We start from the raw sequence: 7,500 nt of genomic DNA on the forward strand, positions 1-7,500 counted from the left end.
GAGAGAATAAAAAATGAAAAAAAATAAATAAACCTACAGCACCTGGTATCCCCAGGTGGTCTCCCATTCAAGTACTAACCAGGCCTAACCCTGCTTGCTTCCAAGATCAGACGAGATTGGGCATGTTCAGGGTGGTTGACTGTAGGTATTGCTTGCCTACTGACCTACATCTGTTATACATCTCAACACCAGCATTGAAGGAAGCAGGAACAAGAGAGAAAAAAAAAGGAAAAAAATAAACCTACAGCACCTGGTATTCTCAGTTGGTCTCCCATCCAAGTACTAACCAGGCCCGACCCTGCTTAGCTTCCAAGATCAGAGGAGATTGGGCATGTTCAGGGTGGATGACTGTAGGTATTGCTTTCCTACTGACGTACATTTCTTATACATCTCAACACCAGTATTGGAGGAATGAGGAACAAGAGAAAAAAAATAACGAAAAAACAAACAAACAAAAAGCACCTGGTATTCCCAGGGGGTCTCCCATCCAAGCAATAACCAGGTCTGGCCCTGCTTAGCTTCCAAGATAAGATGAAATTGGGTATGTTCGGTGTGGTTTACTGCAGGTATTGCTTGCCTACTGACCAACATCTCTTATACATCTACACACCAGCATTGAAGGAAGCAGGAACAAGAGAGAAAAAAAAATAAAAAAAAAACCTACAGCACCTGGTATTCCCAGGTGGTCTGCCACCCAAGTACTAACCAAGCCCAGCCTTGCTTAGCTTCCAAGATCAGACAATATTGGGCTTATTCAGGGTGGTGTGCTGTAGATATTGCTTGCCTACTGACCTACATCTCTTATAGATCTCAACACCAGCATTGAAGGAAGCAGGAACAAGAGAGAATAAAAAACGAAAAAAAAAAAAACCTACTGCACCTGGTATCCCCAGGTTGTCTCCCATCCAAGTACTAACCAGGGCCGGCTCTGCTTAGCTTCCAAGATCAGACAATATTGGGCTTATTCAGGGTGGTGTGCTGTAGATATTGCTTGCCTACTGACCTACATCTCTTATACATCTCAACACCAGCATTGAAGGAAGCAAGAACAAGAGAGAATAAAAAACGAAAAAAAAAAACCTACAGCACCTGGTATTCCCAGGTGGTCTCCCATCCAAGTACTAACCAGGCCCGGCCCTGCTTAGCTTCCAAGATCAGACGAGATTGGGCATGTTCAGGGTGGTTGACAGTAGGTATTGCCTGCCTACTGACATACATCTCTTATACATCTCAACACCAGCAATGAAGGAAGCAGGAACAAGAGAGAAAAAAAAACGAAAAAAGAAAAACTTACAGCACCTGGTATTCCCAGGTGGTCTCCCATCCAAGTACTTACCAGGCCCAACCCTGCTTAGCTTCCAAGATCAGACGAGATTGGGCTTGTTCAGGGTGGTGTGGCTGTAGGTATTGCTTGCTTATTGACCCACATCTCTTATACATCTCAACACCAGCATTGAAGGTAGCAGGAACAAGAGAGAAAATAAAACGGAAAAAAAAAAACCTACAGCACCTGGTATTCCCAGGTGGTCTCCCATCCAAGTACTAACCAGGCCCGGGCCTGTTTAGCTTCTAAGATCAGATGAGATTGGGCTTGTTCAGGGCAGTGTGGCTGTAGGTATTGCTTACCTGCTGACCTACATTTCTTATACATCTCAACACCAACATTGAAGGAAGCAGGAAAAGGAGAGTTAAAAAAATGAAAAAAAAAAAACCTACAGCACCTGGTATTCCCAGGTGGTCTCCCATCCAAGTACTAACCAGGCCTGGCCCTGCTTAGCTTCCAAGATCAGACGAGATTGGGCTTGTTCAGGGTGGTGTGGCTGTAGGTATTACTTGCCTAGTGACCTACATCTCTTATATATCTCAACACCGGCATTAAAGAAAGCAGGAACAAGAGAGAAAAAAAAAACCTACAGCACCTGGTATTCCAAGGTGGTCTCCCATCAAAGTACTGACCATGCCCTTTCCTGCTTAGCTTCCAAGATCAGACGAGATTGATCTTGTTCAGGGTGGTGTGGCTGTAGGTATTGCTTGCCTCCTGACCTACATCTCTTATACATCTCAAAACCAGCATTGAAGCACGCAGGAACAAGAGAGAAAAGAAAACGAAAAAAAAAAAACCTACAGCACCTGGTATTCCCAGGTGGTCTCCCATAAGGATTGATGTAAGTCATTGTTTCCAAGAGAAAGGGAGACAGGATTGTAAAAAAGCGTTGTTTTTGGACGGCATGAGAAACAAGAATTATGTAAAAGGATTGATGTAAGTCATTGTTTCCAAGAGAAAGGGAGACAGGAGTGTAAAAAAGCGTTGTTTTTGGACGGCAATGAAGAAATGACTATGTTTTGCGATTTCTCTTGCTCAGAAAGACTTAGAAAGTTGATAATTGTGGGCAATGTTAGAAATGTCATGAGAAACAAGAATTATGTAAAAGGATTGATGTAAGTCATTGTTTCCAAGAGAAAGGGAGACAGGAGTGTAAAAAAGCGTTGTTTTTGGACGGCAATGAAGAAATGACTATGTTTTGCGATTTCTCTTGCTCAGAAAGACTTAGAAAGTTGATAATTGTGGGCAATGTTAGAAATGTCATGAGAAACAAGAATTATGTAAAAGGATTGATGTAAGTCATTGTATCCAAGAGAAAGGGAGACTGGAGTGTAAAAAAGCGTTGTTTTTGGACGGCAATGAAGAAATGACTATGTTTTGCGATTTCTCTTGCTCAGAAAGACTTAGAAAGTTGATAATTGTGGGCAATGTTAGAAATGTCATGAGAAACAAGAATTATGTAAAAGAATTGATGTAAGTCATTGTTTACAAGAGAAAGGGAGACAGGAGTGTAAAAAAGCGTTGTTTTTGGACGGCAATGAAGAAATGACTATGTTTTGCGAATTCTCTTGCTCAGAAAGACTTAGAAAGTTGATAATTGTGGGTAATGTTAGAAATGTCATGAGAAACAAGAATTATGTAAAAGGATTGATGTAAGTCATTGTTTCCAAGAGAAAGGGAGACAGGAGTGTAAAAAAGCGTTGTTTTTGGACGGCAATGAAGAAATGACAATGTTTTGCGATTTCTCTTGCTCAGAAAGACTTAGAAAGTTGATAATTGTGGGCAACACCAGCATTGAAGGAAGCAGGAACAAGAGAGAAAAAAAAAACCTACAGCACCTGGTATTCCCAGGTGGTCTCCCATCCAAGTACTAACCAGGCCCAGCTCAGCTTAGCTTCCAAGATCAGATGAGTTTGGACTTGTCCAGGGTGGTATGGCTGTAGGCACTGCTTGCCTCCTGTCCTACTGACATACATCTCTTATACATCTCAACACCAGCATTAAAGAAAGCAGGAACAAGAGAGAATAAAACACGAAAAAAACCGAAAACCTACAGCACTTGGTATTCCCAGGTGGTCTCCCATGCAAGTACTAACCAAGCCCAGCCCTGCTTAGCTTCCAAGATCAGATGAGATTGGGCTTGTTCAGTGTGGTGTAGCTGTAGGTATTGCTTGCCCACTGACCTACATCTCAACACCAGCATAGAGGGAAGCAGAAACAAGAGAGAAAAAAAAATGAAAAAAAAAAACTACAGCACCTGGTATTCCCAGGTGCTCTCCCATCCAAGTACTAACCAGGCCGGCTCTGCTAAGCTTCCAAGATCAGACGAGATAGGGCATGTTCAGGGTGGTTTACTGTAGGTATTGCTTGCCTACTGACCAACATCTCTTATACATCTCAACACCGGCATTGAAGAAAGCAGGAAGAAAAAAGAGAGAAAAAAAACCAAACCTACTGCACCTGGTATTCCCAGATGGTCTCCCATCCAAGTACTAACCAGGCCTGGGCCTGCTTAGCTTCCAAGATCATGCTTGTTCAGGGCGGTGTGGCTGTAGGTATTGCTTACTGACTGACCTACAACTCTTATACATCTCAACACCAACATTGAAGGAAGCAGTAACAAGAGAGAAAAAAAAATGAAAAAAAAAAACCTACAGCACCTGGTATTCTCAGGTGGTCTCCATTCAAGTACTAACCAGGACCAGCCCTGCTTAGCTTCCAAGATCAGATGAGTTTGGGCATGTTCAAGGTGGTTGACTGTAGCTATTGCTTCCTTACTGACCTACATCTCTTATACATCTCAACACCAGCATTGAAGGTAGCAGGAACAAGAGAGAAAAAAAAAACTTACAGCACCTGGTATTCCCAGGTGGTCTCCCATCCAAGTACTAACCAGGCCCGACTCTGCATAGCTTCCAAGATCAGACGAGATTGGGCATGTGCAGGGTGGTTTACTTTAGGTATTGCTTGCCTACTGACCAACATCTCTTATACATCTCAACACCAGCATTGAAGGAAGCAGGAACAAGAGAGAAAAAAACGAAAAAAAAAACAACCTACAGCACCTGGTATTCCCAGGTGGTCTCCCACCCAAGTACTAACCAGGCATGGCGCTGCTTAGCTTCCAAGATTAGACGAGATTGGGCTTGTTCAGGGTGGTGTGGCTGTAGGTATCGCTTGCCTACTGACCTACATCTATTATACATCTCAACACCAGCATTGAAGAAAGCAGGAACAAGAGAGAGAAAAAAACGAAAAAATAAAACCTACAGCACCTGGTATTCCTAGGTGGTCTCCCATTGAAGTACTTACAAGGACTAGCCCTGCTTAGCTTCCAAAATCAGACGAGATTGATCTTGTTCAGGGTGGTGTGGCTGTAGGTATTACTTGCCTATTGACCTACATCTCTTATACATCTCAACACCAGCATTGAAGGAAGCAGGAACAAGAGAGAATAAAAAAACGAAAAAAAAAACAAACCTACAGCACCTGGTTTCCCCAGGTAGTCTCTCATTCACTTACTAAATAGGCCCAACCCTGCTTAGCTTCCAAGATCAGAAGAGATTGGGCATGTTCAAGGGGGTTGACTGTAGGTATTGCTTGATTTCTGACCTACATCTCTTATACATCTCAACACCAGCATTGAAGGAAGCAGGAACAAGAGAGAATAAAAAAACTAAAAAAAAAAAACCTACAGCACCTGGTATTCCCAGGTGGTCTCCCATCCAAGTACTAACCAGGCCTGGCGCTGCTTAGCTTTCAAGATCAGATGAGATTGGGCTTGTTCAGGGTGGTGTGACTGTAGGTATTACATCTCAACACCAGCATTGAAGGAAGCAGGAACAAGAGAGAAAAAAACCCGAAAAAAACAACCTACAGCACCTGGAGTTCCCAGGTGGGCTCCCATCCAAGTACTTACCAGGCCCAACCCTGCTTAGCTTCCAAGATCAGACGAGATTGGGCTTGTTCAGGGTGGTGTGGCTGTAGGTATTGCTTGCTTACTGACCTACATCTCTTATACATCTCAACACCAGCATTGAAGGAAGCAGGAACAAGAGAGAAAAATAAATGAAAAAAAAAATAAACCTACAGCACCTGGTATTCCCAGTTGGTCTCCCATCCAAGTACTAACCAGGCCTGACCCTGCTTAGCTTCCAAGATCAGATATGATTGGGCATGTTCAGGGTGGATGACTGTAGGTATTGCTTTCCTACTGACCTACATTTCTTATACATCTCAACACCAGCATTGGAGGAAGCAGGAACAAGAGAAAAAAAATAACGAAAAAAAAAACCAAACAAACAGCACCTGGTATTCCCAGGGGGTCTCCCATCCAAGTACTAACCAGGTCTGGACCTGCTTAGCTTCCAAGATAAGATGAGATTGGGTATGTTCAGGGTGGTTTACTGCAGGTATTGCTTGCCTACTGACCAACATCTCTTATACATCTACACACCAGCATTGAAGGAAGCAGGAACAAGAGAGAAAAAAAACCGAAAATAACAAAACCTACAGCACCTGGTATTCCCAGGTGGTCTGCCATCCAAGTACTAACCAAGCCCAGCCTTGCTTAGCTTCCAAGATCAGACAATATTGGGCTTATTCAGGGTGGTGAAGGAAGCAGGAACAAGAGAGAAAAAAAACGAAAAAAAAAATAAACCTACAGCACCTGGTATCCCCAGGTGGTCTCCCATTCAAGTACTAACCAGGCCTAACCCTGCTTGCTTCCAAGATCAGACGAGATTGGACATGTTCAGGGTGGTTGACTGTAGGTATTGCTTGTCTACTCACCTACATCTGTTATACATCTCAACACCAACATTGAAGGAAGCAGGAACAAGAGAGAAAAAAAAATGAAAAAAATAAACCTACAGCACCTGGTATTCCCAGTTGGTCTGCCGTCCAAGTACTAACCAGGCCCGACCCTGCTTAACTTCTAAGATCAGAGGAGATTGAGCATGTTCAGGGTGGATGACTGTAGGTATTGCTTTCCTACTGACCTACATTTCTTATACATCTCAACACCAGCATTGGAGGAAGCAGGAACAAGAGAAAAAAAATAACGAAAAAAAAAACAAACAAACAGCACCTGGTATTCCCAGGGGGTCTCCCATCCAAGTACTAACCAGGTCTGGCCCTGCTTAGCTTCCAAGATAAGATGAGATTGGGTATGTTCAGGGTGGTTTACTGCAGGTATTGCTTGCCTACTGACCAACATCTCTTATACATCTACACACCAGCATTGAAGGAAGCAGGAACAAGAGAGAAAAAAAAACAGAAAAAAAAAAAACCTACAGCACCTGGTATTCCCAGGTGGTCTCCCATCCAAGTACTAACCAGGCCTGGCCCTGCTTAGCTTCCAAGATCAGATGAGATTGGGCATGTTCAGAGTGGTTGACAGTAGGTATCACCTGCCTACTGACATACATCTCTTATACATCTCAACACCAGCAATGAAGGAAGCAGGAACAAGAGAGAAAAAAAAACGAAAAAAAAAACAACCTACAGCACCTGGTATTCCCAGGTGGTCACCTATCCAAGTACTAACCAGGCCTGGCCCTGCATAGCTTCCAAGATTAGATGAGATTGGACTTGTTCAGGGTGGTGTGGCTGTAGGTATTGCTTGCTGACTGACCTACATCTCTTATACATCTCAACACCGGCATTGAAGGAAGCAGGTACAAGAGAGAAAAAAAACCTACAGCACCTGGTATTCCCAGGTGGTCTCCCATCCAAGAACTAACCAGGCCCAGCCCTGCTTAGCTTCCAAGATCAGATGAGTTTTGGCTTGTTCAGGGTGGTATGGCTGTAGATATTGCTTGCCTACTGACCTACATCTGTTATACATCTCAACACAAGCATTGAAGGAAGCAGGAACAAGAGAGAAGAAAAAACGAGAAAAAAAAACCTACAGCACCTGGTATTCCCAGGTGGTTTTCCATCCAAGTACTAACCAGGCCCAGCCATGCTTAGCTTCCAAGATCAGACAAGATTGGGCATGTTCAGGGTGGCTTACTGCAGGTATTGCTTGCCTACTGACCAACATCTCTTATACATCTCAACACCAGCAATGAAGGAAGCAGGAACAAGAGAGAAAAGAAAACGAAAAAAAAAAACCAACAGCACCTGGTATTCCCAGGTTGTCTCCCATTCAAGTACTAACCAGGCCCAGCCAT

The 7,500-nt window shown here is 43.4% G+C and overlaps 6 non-coding genes and 20 pseudogenes across 6 annotated transcripts; all 26 read right to left on the reverse strand.

The window, feature by feature from the left end:
• Positions 1-30: 30 nt before the first annotated feature.
• LOC142112585 (5S ribosomal RNA) lies at positions 31-147 on the reverse strand (annotated as a pseudogene).
• A 91-nt stretch (positions 148-238) lies between these two features.
• Positions 239-356, reverse strand: LOC142112193 (5S ribosomal RNA; annotated as a pseudogene).
• A 301-nt stretch (positions 357-657) lies between these two features.
• LOC142112199 (5S ribosomal RNA) lies at positions 658-775 on the reverse strand (annotated as a pseudogene).
• Positions 776-1,077: 302 nt separating this feature from the next.
• On the reverse strand, positions 1,078-1,195 carry LOC142112649 (5S ribosomal RNA). Its single transcript, XR_012681260.1, has one exon. It is a non-coding gene; the product is annotated as a 5S ribosomal RNA (ribosomal RNA).
• Positions 1,196-1,287: 92 nt separating this feature from the next.
• Positions 1,288-1,406, reverse strand: LOC142112212 (5S ribosomal RNA). The gene has a single exon (XR_012681187.1). It is a non-coding gene; the product is annotated as a 5S ribosomal RNA (ribosomal RNA).
• Positions 1,407-1,498: 92 nt separating this feature from the next.
• Positions 1,499-1,617, reverse strand: LOC142112328 (5S ribosomal RNA; annotated as a pseudogene).
• A 92-nt stretch (positions 1,618-1,709) lies between these two features.
• LOC142112404 (5S ribosomal RNA) lies at positions 1,710-1,828 on the reverse strand. Its single transcript, XR_012681216.1, has one exon. It is a non-coding gene; the product is annotated as a 5S ribosomal RNA (ribosomal RNA).
• A 79-nt stretch (positions 1,829-1,907) lies between these two features.
• Positions 1,908-2,026, reverse strand: LOC142112561 (5S ribosomal RNA; annotated as a pseudogene).
• A 1,124-nt stretch (positions 2,027-3,150) lies between these two features.
• LOC142112231 (5S ribosomal RNA) lies at positions 3,151-3,269 on the reverse strand (annotated as a pseudogene).
• A 102-nt stretch (positions 3,270-3,371) lies between these two features.
• LOC142112563 (5S ribosomal RNA) lies at positions 3,372-3,490 on the reverse strand. Its single transcript, XR_012681244.1, has one exon. It is a non-coding gene; the product is annotated as a 5S ribosomal RNA (ribosomal RNA).
• Positions 3,491-3,972: 482 nt separating this feature from the next.
• On the reverse strand, positions 3,973-4,089 carry LOC142112684 (5S ribosomal RNA; annotated as a pseudogene).
• A 79-nt stretch (positions 4,090-4,168) lies between these two features.
• On the reverse strand, positions 4,169-4,286 carry LOC142112703 (5S ribosomal RNA; annotated as a pseudogene).
• Positions 4,287-4,377: 91 nt separating this feature from the next.
• On the reverse strand, positions 4,378-4,496 carry LOC142112545 (5S ribosomal RNA; annotated as a pseudogene).
• A 91-nt stretch (positions 4,497-4,587) lies between these two features.
• Positions 4,588-4,706, reverse strand: LOC142112203 (5S ribosomal RNA; annotated as a pseudogene).
• Positions 4,707-5,012: 306 nt separating this feature from the next.
• LOC142112321 (5S ribosomal RNA) lies at positions 5,013-5,131 on the reverse strand (annotated as a pseudogene).
• A 63-nt stretch (positions 5,132-5,194) lies between these two features.
• LOC142112318 (5S ribosomal RNA) lies at positions 5,195-5,313 on the reverse strand. The gene has a single exon (XR_012681200.1). It is a non-coding gene; the product is annotated as a 5S ribosomal RNA (ribosomal RNA).
• Positions 5,314-5,407: 94 nt separating this feature from the next.
• LOC142112362 (5S ribosomal RNA) lies at positions 5,408-5,525 on the reverse strand (annotated as a pseudogene).
• A 95-nt stretch (positions 5,526-5,620) lies between these two features.
• Positions 5,621-5,738, reverse strand: LOC142112222 (5S ribosomal RNA; annotated as a pseudogene).
• A 243-nt stretch (positions 5,739-5,981) lies between these two features.
• On the reverse strand, positions 5,982-6,098 carry LOC142112723 (5S ribosomal RNA; annotated as a pseudogene).
• Positions 6,099-6,189: 91 nt separating this feature from the next.
• On the reverse strand, positions 6,190-6,307 carry LOC142112548 (5S ribosomal RNA; annotated as a pseudogene).
• A 94-nt stretch (positions 6,308-6,401) lies between these two features.
• Positions 6,402-6,519, reverse strand: LOC142112741 (5S ribosomal RNA; annotated as a pseudogene).
• Positions 6,520-6,612: 93 nt separating this feature from the next.
• LOC142112332 (5S ribosomal RNA) lies at positions 6,613-6,730 on the reverse strand (annotated as a pseudogene).
• Positions 6,731-6,823: 93 nt separating this feature from the next.
• Positions 6,824-6,942, reverse strand: LOC142112521 (5S ribosomal RNA; annotated as a pseudogene).
• A 77-nt stretch (positions 6,943-7,019) lies between these two features.
• LOC142112784 (5S ribosomal RNA) lies at positions 7,020-7,138 on the reverse strand. Its single transcript, XR_012681284.1, has one exon. It is a non-coding gene; the product is annotated as a 5S ribosomal RNA (ribosomal RNA).
• Positions 7,139-7,229: 91 nt separating this feature from the next.
• Positions 7,230-7,347, reverse strand: LOC142112601 (5S ribosomal RNA; annotated as a pseudogene).
• Positions 7,348-7,438: 91 nt separating this feature from the next.
• LOC142112570 (5S ribosomal RNA) overlaps positions 7,439-7,500 on the reverse strand; it is a 118-nt pseudogene continuing 56 nt past the window's right edge.

This window comes from Mixophyes fleayi, unplaced genomic scaffold (genome assembly GCF_038048845.1).
Source record: "Mixophyes fleayi isolate aMixFle1 unplaced genomic scaffold, aMixFle1.hap1 Scaffold_113, whole genome shotgun sequence".
Taxonomy (NCBI): Eukaryota; Metazoa; Chordata; class Amphibia; order Anura; family Limnodynastidae; genus Mixophyes; species Mixophyes fleayi.